The sequence below is a fragment of the Neolamprologus multifasciatus genome, chromosome 1, assembly GCF_963576455.1.
Source record: "Neolamprologus multifasciatus chromosome 1, fNeoMul1.2, whole genome shotgun sequence".
NCBI lineage: Eukaryota > Metazoa > Chordata > Actinopteri > Cichliformes > Cichlidae > Neolamprologus > Neolamprologus multifasciatus.
Window position 1 is genome coordinate 3,822,066 of NC_140439.1, and position 15,261 is coordinate 3,837,326.

The window sequence follows — 15,261 nt, forward strand, 5'->3', positions numbered from 1 at the left end:
ACTGACTGAGCTATGGACTGCAATAAAGGCTGTAGTGATGCTGGTTGTGATGGTGGCTGAGTGGCTGACAGAACTGAAGACTGAGCTACAGGTAGCGGGGCTGATTGTGGTGGAGGTGTAACAGGTGGTGGAGTGGTAGACTGAGCTAGCGGCAACTGAACAGGGGACTGAAGTTGAGGTGAAAGTGCTGGTAGAGTTGACGACTGAGCTAATGGCTGCTGGGCAGCTAACTGAGCCGGTGGCGGCACACAGTGCATTTTTAGCAGAAACAGAAACCTCAGGACCCTTCGTTTCAGCTTTTAGCTCACAACCATCTGACTCAACACTAGGACGAACAGTCTTTTGATTTTCAGAGATGCTGTTAGCAGTTTTTGAATTAGCTACTGTTGACCCGAAAGAAGCAAAGGAGGAGCAGTCATTCTTAAACATGGGCATGGGAATAGGCCATGCAACTTCTGAATTAACAGCTCCTAGTTGCCTGACATGAACTTAAAAGTCTCTGGGATGACACACACGTTGTTTGTTCTCACAGAAGTGTTTAGTTGGGGGCGTTGGGAGCAGTTTTTACATGCTTGACGGGTTCAGAAGCATGACAGTCACCCAGAACATTATGAAGCTTAGAGACACAAAACTCCCTGGACACGTGTGGGACAGTTTATATAGTTCAATGAACTGGGATAATCGTCCTTCAAATAAGCAGTAATTTCATTAGCAGTTTTTATTTCAGCAGGAGGCAAAAGAGTAGCCCCACCACTCACCCTAGCCGGCTGTCCAGAAAAAATCTCAGGCTCGCACTGGAGCTGTGAATGCTGGCGGCGCATGTGCCGCTTCCCTGTTGAAGAGGGATCAGGGTTGGCTGAAGGTGACGTGGAAAAATCTGTCCACTGCGATGATGTGGACAAGCTCTGCCGCGGCTGCTCCTGCTGCGGTGTGGAAATGCTGGGGGGAACGATGATGATCCCCAGCATCTTATAAAACGCCTGTGCTGGCGTGAGCTGGCTGCTCACAGGTTCATAGTATTCCTCCCGGTGCCACCTGGAGCGCTTTCCTTGGGTCCGGGATGCAGGCGTCAACAGTGGGGAGGAAACGGATGAGTGGGTAGAGGGGTAGGTGGCAAATGAGGAACGGCAGCATGGAGGCCCTCCAAGCGCTAGCCAGGTCCCATCAAAAGGTTAGCAACGCTCCCTCACCGAGTCTGCCGGATCCATTACTGGTCACGTCGTTCTGTCAGGGCTCTGTACGCGGGCAGGCGGAGATGAGTATCCAAATGCAGGACTCGGAGACTGAATTGTAACTGAAAACCTCAGCTTTATTGCTGGCACAAAACAAAAACAGAAACCAAACCGTGAAAACACAAACTGGACCACACAGGCAATTCTGAGGGTACGACGCGACACTGACACAAAGAAACACGGGGCTTAAATAAACTGAGGAAGTCATCAAGGAATAGAAAACAGGAGGGAGACACAACCCTGGAGAGATTAGGGCTAACGAGACAGGGGGAGCGAAGCTAGACACACAGACATAAGGCATGGACCTTCACAATAAAACAGGAAATAACAACACAAAGACGCAGACTAAACTCCGGACTACACCTGCAGGAAAAAATGAGGACACCAAAGCAAAACTTAAGAACAACCCCTTAACCAGAATAAACTGAAACATAGAATTCTAATAATAATCAAGAAAGGACAAGAATCAGAATAAAATACAAAATCAAACCACAACATGAGAACTCAAAAAACTGGGTCAAACTGACCCAGAACCGTGACAGTGTCCATAAAATCGAAAATGTTGTAAAGAAATCCAAAAGGTGGCTACTAAACAGACTTAAACTGAGGCCAACTTAGCATAAATATAAATAAGTTTAACTTAATGTGACTGACCTAACCTACAAACAAAGGTATAATCGCCGAGGGGAGAGCAAGCCCTCAGGTGATAGTTGCATTGCTGGCAGATTGCACCAATAAGACTATATTGTGGTCGTTAGTGACCTTTTCCATTTAGATGTTTTAGGCCTTTTGCAAACCCTTTGTGTTTTCTTTTAAAATAAATTTTAACGTATCTGACTGATATTGACCCTCTTGTCCCGTTTATTCTGGGCTCGTTCCTGTAAGAGCTTTGGGCCAGAAAGTCTGCACGAGTAGTATAGAGGCCCTTAGCGGTTACTTGGTGGCGTCGCTACATTATCCGATCGTTAAGTGATGACGTGATGAATCCTACTTCCGGGCCTAAAGTAGTCTGCGTTTAATATGGCTTTTGTGTTGTTAACATGTTTAATGTTATGTATTTTCTTCTATTTAATCTCAAAAAGCTCCTAAAACAGTCAGTGATCACTGTTGACCTCCCTCGGCTTTTATTGCCGCTAATAATTTATTTAAGCTCAGTTTTTAAAACCTTAGGATGTAACTACAGCCCAGCCCATGCAGCAGTATATGAATGACTAACCTCGTATTGTGGATGGATTATCTCAGTTGTTCTCCTGGCTGAAATTTGGTCCTTTTACAGCATCCTGCCATGTGATTACATTTGTTCCTGACCACCGAGAACACTCACGTTAACTTTTATCGAGTGGAAAAAAAGTTAGCTTGTTTATATTATGCTAACATAGCTGTGTGGCTAGCGGTCATGTAGCACATCATTATATACCAGCTAGCCAAACTTCAGTAACCCTACAAACGTCACTGCTGTTTAGTTTTCTGTCTTCATTTATGTTGGAAGTGATAACAGAGCTGTACGTTTGAATTTGTATCCAAAACCCCACAGTCAGGACATGCTATATTGTATTTAGATAGAAGCTAGCAAGCTAACTTCCTGCTAACTTCTAACTCCGTTAAATGTCATAAATTCTGTTTTCATGGATGCCTGGATGTTAAACTCAATTGTTACACCTGGTAGAGCAGAACGCTGATCATTTTATTAAAGATGAAAGACTTTAGACAGTTTTTCAACTCTCAGTAATGCCATAGTGATCGTTTGATATATGGACCTGCAGCGGAGTTTAGGTCCAGACACGGCTAGTGACGTCAGACTTAACGACCGGATTACATACAGATGCGCGTTGCTTTAAAAGAAACAAATCCACCCCAAATAAATACGAGCCCAACAGAACACTTATAAAAGTGTCTGACTTGTTTAACTTTGCGCTCTACGCAGCTTGCTAAAGTGTTTTAGTTCAGGCAATAATTGGTGGCACTAAAATCACTCTTAATAAAACTTATTCACCGCAAATCCACATGGAGCACCTCTAAAAGACCTAATTCCCCTAAGGTAAGAGCCCAACTCAGGGATTGCACATTGCCCGACTAATATTGCACCAGCCCATTAGAAATCAACACAAACCCAGCACAAAAAACAAACAGTTTTAAAAGGTGACCCTACTCTAAAACCAACTTGGGAGAAAAACGCAACAAAAAAAAGAGAAGGAGGAAAAAACGGTGACAAATTCACATGTGCAGCCTGTCCTCCAGCAGACGACTGTGTTTGCTGCACACCTGGCTTCTCTTCTAAAATCATTACTCGAACCTCTGCTGTAGAGGTTTAAAACAACCGTTTTAGGGTATTAATAGGGTCATTCCATCTCATATTAGCAAATGTTTAGAACAAGTCCTGCTCAACCATCTCCAAATTGTACAAAACATTTTATGGCCAAAAGTTTGAAAATGTAAATATAGAATGAGTGTTGGGAAATTTTACTTTCAAAAACATGACAAAATAAATTCTAGCACTCCTGTAAAGTTCCATATTTAAGCACATAGTAAGAAAAAAATCACATTTCAAAATACTACTGACAATAATAATATTAATGGTATATTGTTGAATTTCACATTGTGACAAAACTGGTGATATCTGATCCAGACACATGTTAAAGTGTAACACTGAGGCTCACAGGTTTGTTTTAATCAACATCTGCTTTTAGGCATGGCTTAATTACACATGGCACATTATGTGATTTGTAGAAAACAGTTATCCTGACATTCTCAGTGCAATCTGAAAACAATGGTGAACAGCACTGTCAATCAGTGAGCAGTGGGAGCTGCTTTTCGTTGACTTTATGTGTGAAAAACTTGACCCAATCCATCCTTTTTCTTCTGCTTATCTTGCGCCGGGTCGCAGGGGCAGTAGCCCCAGCAAAGAAGCCCAGACCTCCCTCTCCCCAGCCACCTCCTCCAGCTTGACCGGGGGAACACCAAGGCGTTCCCAGGCCTGGTTGTGTCCTGGTTCTGCCCCGGGGCCACTTCCCGGCGGGACATGCCCGTATCACCTCACCCAAGAGGTGCAGGGAGGCATCCTTGTCAGATACCCGAACCACCTCAGCTGGCTCCTTTCGATGTGGAGGAGCAGCAGCTCTACTCTGAGCCCCTCCTGGATGGCCGAACCTCTCACCCTATCTCTAAGGTCGGGGCCAGCCACCCTTTGGAGGAAGCCCATTTCTGCCGCTTGTATCCACGATCTCATTCTTTCGGTCACTACTAGAGATGGACCGATCCAATATTACGTATCGGTATCGGTCCGATACTGACGTAAATTACTGGATCAGATATCGGCAAGAAATAAAAAATGTAATCCGATCCATTAAATATCAAAAACTTGCGACATGGCGTAACTCGGCTCATGACCGTAGCACGTCGCAGCAGTATGTGTCACGTGATAGAGCGGCTGCGTGTATTTGTAGCCTCGCTAGCAATGCGGCATTTCATCTCCGAGGAAGTTTTCCCAGAGAGAAGTAAAGCAAGTGTGTAAGTTCATCTCTGAATGTTTGTAAAGCATTCCCACGTTAAGCTTAACAACCAATATATGGAGCGACTGCCTCTCTCCCTCTCTCTCTCCTGCTGCTACTTCAATCATGAAACTGATCAATGATCAGCTGATTGGCTTTTCTGTTGTGAGTCTGTCTCTCTTGTTTGTTTATCGCCCACTTTGCACCAGAAAGAGGAAACCAGCGGCTGAACAACAGCAGCACGTTTAAGCTTGATAATCTGCTGTTAGAATTTATTTAATATTACTTTCTACACCAGGATCTTTTTCTACAGCTGACGGCTGTAACTGTGGAGGGGCGGATCTAGCAAAGTTTAGCCAGGGGGGCCGATAGGGCATGAACAGGGAAAAGGGGGCACAAAGACATACTTTTCTTTCTTATTCTCATTTAAAATGTCGAGCTTTTCATAAATAATTATCTGAATCTTACACCCAAAGTTTTAATCTGATGTAAAATGTATAGAAGTCCATTACTGTATATAGTAACTATTAAGTCTAATATACCCTATATACCACTTTTTCCTTTGGGAAGATACCATCTGTGCAGTCTGCAATTCTGTTGAAGAAAGATGTTGAATCTATTTAATTATTCTTGAAAAATAATTTATTTTAATTTTTAATTAATACATTTTTCACACTGCATCAAATTAAAGTTGATTACTTCAATTAAGCATCATGAGGTGGAGGGTAGGTGGTTCCCTATTTTTATTTATTTTATTTTTTTTGCTAGGAGTTTTAGAGCCCTATTGGTTAGGTTGCTTACTCTTTAAAATACCAGAATAGGAAGGATGGAGCAGGTTTAAGTTTATTAGATTGATCAGTATCGCTGAACTGTGAAATATTGCGGGTGTAGTGTATTTTTTGCATACAGGTATAACAGAATAGCTTTAGTTTTGTTTTGTTTTTTTTACTTGAGTATGGACTTATACAAAAAGCAGCAAGATATTAAAAAAAACATTTTATTGATTAAAAAACACTGTATCGGATTCATATCAGATTCATTACGGTATCGGCAGATATCCAAATTTATGATATCGGTATCGGACATAAAAAAGTGGTATCGTGCCATCTCTAGTCACTACCCACAGCTCGTGACTATAGGTGAGGGTAGGGGTGAAGAGAACTGAGAACTGGTTTGGCTCAGTGAGATGAGCAGCTGTTGTGATGCCCGGTGGCGCCAGTAAGGGTCCTGGCTAGACCCCCATGCTAGAACCCGCGGCTGCGTCCGCAGCCTGTCTGCAGTTCTGGACACAAGCATTTCACTGCATTCTCACTATATGTTGTACTGTGTATGTGACAAATAAAATTTGTATTTGTAGATCGACCGGTAGGTTGAGAGCATCTCTTTTACACTCAGCTCTCTCTTCACCACAACAGACCAGTACAGCGTCCGCTAGTGATGTGTTAGTCGTGAACGAAATGGCTCTTAGAGCGGCTCTTTGAAGTGAACGACGCGAGCCAGCTCGTGGTTTTTTCTTTTCTTTCTCTCACCCTCTCTCTCTTGCACTTTTTGTCCGCTTCACTCCGCACGCGAGCCTCGTGCTGGGCAGAGGGGGGAGGGGCGGTAGTTGCACTCGTAGTAGCACAGGAACAGAGCGGGAGGGAGAGAGAGAGAGAGAGAGACAGCGACAACAACGTCACATTAGAAAGGTATAGTAATCATCCACAACTATTTTCAGTTGCAGATGATAAAGGATTCAGAAAGTTTATTCATGCAGGTCCATATGACAGAGAATATGCATCTTCTTTTTGTTTTCATATTTTAATTTATATTTAATTGTGTTGTGGTTTGCAGTGTTTTGTGTTGTTTCACGTTAAGTTTGTTCAAAAGGAAAAAGCTGAAAATTTAAATAGTTAAAAGTTGGAATGTGAATAGTTGTTTTTTATATTATATGATTTATTTATTACATTTTATGTGGAGTGAATGAATAAAAGTATATTTACGGTGGCCCCTACAGACAAAGCACATACAAACTTCAAATCACGTAAAAACGCAGAAGCATTTGGTGTGTGGTAGTAACAGGTAAATTAACTTTTTTAATTTTTTTTAAATTATTTGAATATATATGAGTACTTGTGTATAAATACACAAACAATACACATATGCTTTCAATTGTGTAATTTAAGTGATCTAGTAGCTCTGTTTGGAAGTTCAGTTCATGCTAGAAATGTGTTTTGGAGTTGCTACGTGCTTTGTCTCTAGGGGCCACCGCATATATTTATATGTAATCATCTATGCTATAGGAATTTCTGTTGGAATTAGTGAAGGCTTGCAAAATGTTTTTTTCTGTGTTTTACTTTGACGACAGGCAGGGCCACTGCACGTTATAGCTGCATAGCCCTAGGAACAGCTAAGATACTGTGAACTTTTACTAAGACAAGCTCCCAAGCCTCTGGTAAACGTGAAGAACAAACAAAGACCTCCTGCGTTGCAAGTGGTGTTATATACATGTTATACATGGACATATAGACCTAAACATGTTTTATTTAGGTCTATATGTAGGTCTTTAATCCTTAAGGCAAGAAGAAATGCAGAAAGGCACATTAGATGGCTATAAAATAATAAAATAGTGGATTTTTCTCATCTCTGCTTACCTTTCTGCTGTTTAACATGCTTTAAGTAACGACCACTATTGCTGTAGTTTTTTTGTCTGTAACAGCATTGGTCTATCTGAGAAGCTTAGAACACAAAGTGAAAAACACAGACGAGCTGCTGAATGTGGATGTGGATTTCTTCTGTGCTGATTAAAGCAACAGGATGTAGATTAATAACAATTATACTGATGAACGTGTGAGTGCATACATGTGGTGGGTGTGACTCGATGTGCAATGTACCACTAAATACCCGAGACTGACAGGGCCGTACAGTTTAAAGCTTAAGATTTCCTCTTTTTACATTACTTTTAAAAGACAGTGTGTGTGTGTGTGTGTGTGTGTGTGTGTAGTAACTTCTGCCCTTCTAGTACTTCAGTCCTTGCTTAGCTTTTAACTGAATCCACTCCATATATTGGGCCATTATCAGTCTGCTTCAGGCTCAGGCCCACTGTTTAACAAACTGCAGTCCAGTCACATCGTTTAAAGTAGTTTTAACAGCAGTTTTATTTATTACTGTGGTTCCAGCCCCCAGATTGACACTCCTGCTCATGCAGTCAGTTCTTTCTGCATCTGAAGCTAATTTGTCTTTTTAGCAAACCTGCAACCATTTCTTTCCAAAAGTCTCCTTGGTTTCTTTGACCACTTTGATCTTCTCTGTGAATGCCAGCTACTATTTCTTAAAGACATTAAAAAGAGTCTGATGGAAGAATCTGTTAGTCAAGTTTTAAGACAACTACAAAGCTGCTTAGATGAGTCCATGGTTGCTGATTTTGTTACAAAGTTTGGGTCAAAGTATTTATAAACCACTGAAAATTACACATGGCCTTTCCCAACAGCCACAGCCTCAATACTACTTGTTATTGCATTATTTTGTGTGGTGGCTTTGTATCAACAGGGAAATAAAATACCTGGGGGATATCTCATGCACCACCATCATGAGATATCATTACCTGAGTAATCGATCATTAAAACAGCTCAACCGATTAATCATCCAGTACTGCACATGGTTAATTTCACAAAACTACCTCGAAGCTACAAAGTCATGGATCTGATGATTGCACAGGTCTCCTGATAAGATTATGATCAGATTCCTGATAAGATTTTCTCTTATGGCAATATTTATGGCAGATAGTGTTGGTGTGCTCATTTGGCAGTCAAGTGAATAAATAACTGAAGAGAGATAACTTTATCTTACTGACAAATGTGAGCTTAAGGATTTAATGTGCAGCTAAAAAAAAAAAAAGATGAGAAATCAATATACATTTTACTGCAGTACTTAACCAAAATAAATGATTTATAGTTGTAGGGTATCGGGTGATTTCCACCTCTACTTTCTATCATACTGATACTATGGTAAAAGTCTTCAAAATTGATAGTTGATAAATAAAGAGCTAATGTGGCGTGCTTAGTTAAATGATGAACTTCTGATGCTACAGAAAAGCTTAACTACAAATCAAAAATGTGACGTTAGTATCTTGACAGATAATTGCACTAAGCCACATTTAGACAAAGCTTTTATGTATAAACTGATCATGTTTCATTTTAAATAGTAGACTCTGTCTTATATTAGTTGTAATTGACAGGTTCTGAAGGTTGAATAATAAAAGTTAATAAAAGTTTTATTGTAAATTAGACGAACTGTACAGCTTAAGAACTTACATAAATATTGGTGTTAATTAGGTGTCAACAACCACTGATTTCACCTGTACGTATGACATGTGCTGCTGGCAGATGTACTCACCTGAGGCTAATTAATGCTGATGGGTTCTTTGAAACAACAACACCCAAAATATCTTTGGGATATTTCTTTGTTAATTAACTTTCTTCCTGATGTTGTGTCATCTTATGATGACGTCAGATCTGTACCTTTGCTGGTTGTGACTCTATTTAATGACATCGTGTAAGCCGCAAATACTTTTTGACATCTAAAATGAAGATAACACTGCTTACATTGTTTTTACCGTTATGCTTTGTATAAACAACTATAGTGGTTTGCTCATGAAATTCATGAAGTGCTACAAAGAAACTCTTAAAAAATTATAACAAAAAAGAAAAACATCCAGTTGAAGGTCTCTTTTAAATGAATTAAAAAGCTGAACTTAAATTATCCACGTATCCTTATATCACCTTTGGACCTTCGGAGCGTGTAGCAGAGCCTTGACCTGAATTTTAAAAATAAATGGAAAACAGCACTACGCTCCTAAAAAAGGAATAATAAATATTCAAAATATCTGCATAAATATTTATTTTACCTGGTTAATGTGTATGGCGGGGCGTGGCCTGCAGTGCCGCAATCACGCCTCGCCGCCTTACAGTCTGTGCTCTCTCTGCTGTTGTGTTATGTGTCAGGCTGTGTGCTGGAAAGCTAAAGCCAGCTGTATGTGTACAGCAACCGTGTGTGAAAAGTGGTCAATAAAGAGAAGCTGTAAAGCGTGTTCATGCAAACAGCGTCGGGTCTGCTGTGATATGTTTACAACAAGACTTCTGCTCCTGAACCTCTGTGCACAGCGTCTGCAGACCGGGCTGTACGAAGTCACTTCATCTTTACACAGGACTGAAAGCTGTCATCTGTGAGGCGTGAGCATTTTTTGTTTTTATCATAGTTCATGGTGGAGAATTACGGAGCCCCGCAGGGGACATGGGAGAAAAAAAAATTAAGACGGACTTTTGCGAGATTTGCAAAAGTTAAATTCCAACAATGGCGGCAGCTACTTAGTTGTAATTTTACTCTTTCTGGGTCACAAAATACACTTTTAAGATATTTTGAGGCGTGAATGTAGTTGTGTAAACATCAGATACCTGCTCGGTTTACAAGACATCACATATTTGCAAAAGTGCTCCGACGTTTTCGGAGATCTGACACCCACTAGCTCGAAGCTAACGGGAGGTCGAGACCTACTACAGCCGGGAGGAACACCGCTTTCACATCGTGCCTCGACCTCCCGGTCGGCTTCAAGCTGGCAGCCTCCGAAGAAGGTGGCCAAAACTTTTGTGAGATCTCGCAAAAGTCCGTCTTAATTTTTTTTCTCCCATGTCCCCTGCGGGGCTCCGTACTGCTCACATATGTATGTGGATCCGAATAGCGACATTCTTACATTTCTCCATACTTGGCCTACCTGGGATTGAAAGTCTCGATAAATATGTGGCGTTTGGAGGGGGGGGTAATACCGGCTTCCGCGAGTGTGACTCTTATTTTGAGCGACAAAAAATAACAAAATATCATTTTATTTTTATATTTAAAGATCATGATAATCTTCCAGAACTTTTAGAACTACAAGTTAAAAAAGAACTAACACAAATAAAATACACTTCAGCTAAAAACTTACAATTTATTTTCCCAAACCATGGAGCCGCAGTATAAAGACTAAAGAGCTCCGGAGCCGCATGTTGCCGACCCCTGGTCTGACCCAACCCTAACCCTTACTGTAGAAATGCAAAGCAGCCTCTTTAGAACCTTTAACCTGGGATGTCCTTGTGTTCATGCTCTTTTTCAACATGTTAGGGTGGCTGTAGCTTAGGAGGTAGACCAGATCATCTACATCTTCTTCTTCCTGTTAAAAGGGAGTTTTTCCTTCCCACTGTCACCAAAGTGCAATATAAAGCGCCTTGAGGCGACTGTTGTTGTGATTTGGCGCTATATAAATAAAATTGAATTGAATGCCAATGCTTGGAGTAATGCTGCATTGTCAAGCTGGAAAAGCAAGGAAAAGTGGGATTTGCAGGGACTTCTAAATCCGCTTGTGAAAGAGGCCCAGTGTGTTTCACTGTAACATAAGATAATCAGTCTTCAAGTCTCATTCACCCATTCATACAAGCGTTTGTTTTTCTGTGTTTCCGATGGATGCATCAGAGAACAACTTGGGGTTAGTATCCTACCCAAGGACATTCGGCGTGCAGACTGGGATTACACCACCAACCTTCGGATTAGCAGATGACGTGTGCGACCGCCTGAGCTACAGCCACCCCCAACAAACAAAGGCTATCTTACAAAATGCACATATTTAAACTGAATACTAATGGTAACCTTGTTTTTACTACTACTCTTACTTTACTGGTATCTCAGTGGAAACAGAATTATGAACCTCAATCTTTTTTAGCTGGAAATAATTCAGCCTCACTTTTTGATTGATTAATGAACTAATTAATTCAAAGCCATCCTGCTCTCTTAGATACTTTTGTTTCAGTTTTTTATGTATTCATTTTTCCTGCTCTTGCCATAGCAGTGCTTCTGGCTTATATTGTCATCTTACGTCTACTCTCTGCACTTTTCATTCAGATTTTTTTTGATGACGATTCTCACATTGCCATTGAACTCTGCTGTTGCTCCCTTTCCTATTCTGGCCCACTTGTCAACCAATCAGCATTCATCAGACACATCTGTCATCTACTTCCAGCAATGCACAGTTAGGATTTTGTAGGACTGCGCAGAAGTAGTCCTCCAAATGATTTCACTGTAGACCACGAGAAACACTGGTCTACACTAGGCCCGGGGCTCAGAATTGGCCCGGGATTGACTCTAATGGGTTTGGAAAATTTGAAAGAGGGCCAAAGATATTTAACAGCTTTTTCTGCTAATAAAGACCTCCCCCGTGGCCATTCACTCTACACCGCAGTAATTGAGTAAAACACTATCAGATAACAGAAATGTTCCTGTTTTCAAATTTACATCTGAAAAGTCTTGCTGAAAAATGTTTTCATTTTTTTTATTTACTACAGCAGCATTTCAGTGTCTGCTGTAGACTGGCTGCACAGTCACAATGTCATGTGTCATGTACTTTTTGTGGTAGTCACAAGCCCAGATAATCGAGAGCCAATATAAAATCAAATAGAGTGACCCTCTGGTAAGGGGCGGATAAAAGTAACAAAAAAACCCAAAAGTGTTTTATTTGTAGATGTCTAAGGATTATCCTGGTTTTTTGAAACTTTTGTTTGTTTGTTTTTTGTTTGTTTTTAACCATGCAGCCTGTAAGTACTGCTGACTTAGTCGTCTTATTAGTTTATCCAGCAGTGGAGGGTTAAACAAAGCTTCTTATATACCCAACAAACCCAACAATCATATGACCCCCTATGAGCAGCACTTTGGCGACAGTGGGAAGGAAAAACTCCCTTTTAACAGGAAGAAACCTCCAGCAGAACCAGGCTCAGGGAGGGGCGGGGCCATCTGCTGTGATTGGTTGGAGTGAGAGAAGGAAGACAGGATAAAGACATGCTGTGGAAGAGAGACAGAGGTTAATAACAGATATGATTCAATGCAGAGAGGTCTGTTAATACATAGTGAGTGAAGAAGAAATACTCAAAGCATCATGGGAATCCCTCAGCAGCCTACGCCTATTGCAGCATAACTAAGGGAGGATTTAGCATTTAGTTTTTCCCAGTTTAGTTCTGGTTAGTTTCGCCTCAGTGTGCGTCTGCCTTTTGTTTTGTACCTTTTCCCAGCCACAAACAAACAGCTTGCCTTTTGTTAAATTATAGTTTGTTCCAAGTGTCTACATTTGTGTCTTCTTCCCCCCTCCACATGGTCTGCCAGTGCAAACCGTGACATGATTATAAAGGTTAGTTTGTCATTTTAAAATGTTTGCAACTAAAACTTCATGGTTATGACCATTGCCAAGGGAAAGCAGCTACAAATCTCTATATTTGAGACTGTAATAGAAACAAAGTCTGTTTGAATCCAGCTGTCTGTCATGCGCAGTTAGGTAGAAGGTTCAAATAGGAAAAAGGCTTCCAGCACAAGCACACGACTTCAAGCTAATGGAGTGTAAATGAGTTTCCTAAAGCTCAGTTTGTCAGTGAGAAATACTGTATTCTTGTTTCATGTTTGGCCTCTGTGTCAGTTGCACAGGAAAACGTTCTCTACTGGCTCATTTACAGTGTGTGGTTAGTGTAAGTAGCACTCCATCATGACAGCAGCAGCTGATGTTATTGTTTTTACACTAATTTAAGTATGTACAGTAGGTGAAACTCAGATGGTTGGTTTTAATATTTAATATTTGTCTGAGCTGGTAGGATAGCAGTCTTTCTCTCACAGCAAAGGAAAGTCACCCAGCTGATGAGTGCAACCATCCGCCATCATGACTTCCCTTTTCATGGCCTACTGGTCAACCGCAAAGATAACAATGAAGACATCCTAAGCTCTCCCTGCCCTTCAAATACTGCAGACACTAAAATAAAGGAATGTGTGCCCTTGATTGACAGTGAAAGAAAACCTCTGCTAAATTTAATTCAAAGAGCAATTAAAACTGTTTGCAGAAAGTGTATTTAATGCATTTCTTCTGCTCTAATGGCTCCGAGCACTAACTCCATGTTTTAGTTTCACAGGTGATCAGCATACCCCTAATCTATTTGTGTCACAGACATTTCAGCCGCAGAGAACATTGCTCTTTGGGCTTCCTCTCGCCTTGTTTTTCTTGCTTTTTCAGATGAATATTCAAGTCATGCAAATCAAAACAAATTAATGTGTTCATTACCGAACTCTGCATGTTCTCTCAGGTACTTAAAAACTCCAAGAAAGTCTTTGTGATAGAAAGCATTGTTCGGAGATGACGAGAAAAGGCTTTGTGACAATTGTTATACCCAGCAAGAAATGTAATATTTTGAGAAAAGAAAATGTAATGTAGAGTTTCTTAAATTGTATGTTGTTTCAGGAGACATTCAGGATGTTCTGCATTGGGTTTGCAGAACATTTGGTGACGTTACACTGCACATTAACAGAACATTCTTAGTAAAGGACATTGCCTTGTAATGTCCCAGGAACACTACCTGTTGGTCACTATACTGTATCCTTAGTTACAGTATCTTTGGCTCATTTAACTTTCTTCACAATACATTCTTGTGTCATTTAAAATATCATACAGACAACTGAACTGCCGAAACTATCCGGTTGTTAAGTCTGACGTCACTAGCCGTGTCTGGGCCTAAACTCCGCTGCAGGTCCATATATCAAACAATCACTATGGCATTACTGAGAGTTGAAAAACTGTCTAAAGTCTTTCATCTTTAATAAAATGATCAGCGTTCTGCTCTACCAGGTGTAACAATTGAGTTTAACATCCAGGCATCCATGAAAACGGAATTTATGACATTTAACGGAGTTAGAAGTTAGCAGGAAGTTAGCTCGCTAGCTTCCATCTAAATACAATATAGCATGTCCTGACTGCGGGGTTTTGGAAACAAATTAAAACGTACAGCTCTGTTATCACTTCCAACATCAATGAAGACAGAAAACTAAACAGCAGTGACATTTGTAGGGTTACTGAAGTTTGGCTAGCTGGTATATAATGATGTGCTACGTGACCGCTAGCGACACAGCTATGTTAGCATAATAAAAACAAGCTAACTTTTTTTCCACTCGATAAAAGTTAACGTGAGTGTTCTCGGTGGTCAGGAACAAATGTAATCGCATGGCAGGATGCTGTAAAAGGACCAAACTTCAGCCAGGAGAACAACTGAGATAATCCATCCACAATACGAGGTTAATCATTCATATACTGCTGCATGGGCTGGGCTGTAGTTACATCCTAAGGTTTTAAAAACTGAGCTTAAATAAATGATTAGCGGTAATAAAAGCCGAGGGAGGTCAACAGTGATCACTGACTGTTTTAGGAGCTTTTTGAGATTAAATAGAAGAAAATACAAAACATTAAACATGTTAACAACACAAAAGCCATATTAAACGCAGACTACCTTAGGCCCGGAAGTAGGATTCGTCACGTCATCACTTAACGACCGGATTATGCACAGTCCTCAAAATAACCCCTTCTGTGTGTGTGTGTGTGTGTGTGTGTGTGTGTGTGCGGGCACGCTTGTGTAAATAAATAAAAGGAAAAAGTGTCAGGTTTAGTTTTTTAACGTGCAGTTTAGCTTCAGCCATGACATAATGATCGCCATGGAGATGTTTGAGGCAACATG

General features: G+C 40.7%; 1 protein-coding gene and 1 long non-coding RNA gene across 4 annotated transcripts in view; one reads left to right on the top strand and one right to left on the bottom strand.

The window, feature by feature from the left end:
• Positions 1-15,261, top strand: part of LOC146525140 (SH3 and multiple ankyrin repeat domains protein 2-like) — a 355,364-nt gene that overhangs the window by 89,184 nt on the left and 250,919 nt on the right. The window lies entirely within an intron of this gene.
• The window catches only part of LOC146525141 (uncharacterized), a 145,645-nt gene that overhangs the window by 72,320 nt on the left and 58,064 nt on the right, over positions 1-15,261 (bottom strand). The window lies entirely within an intron of this gene.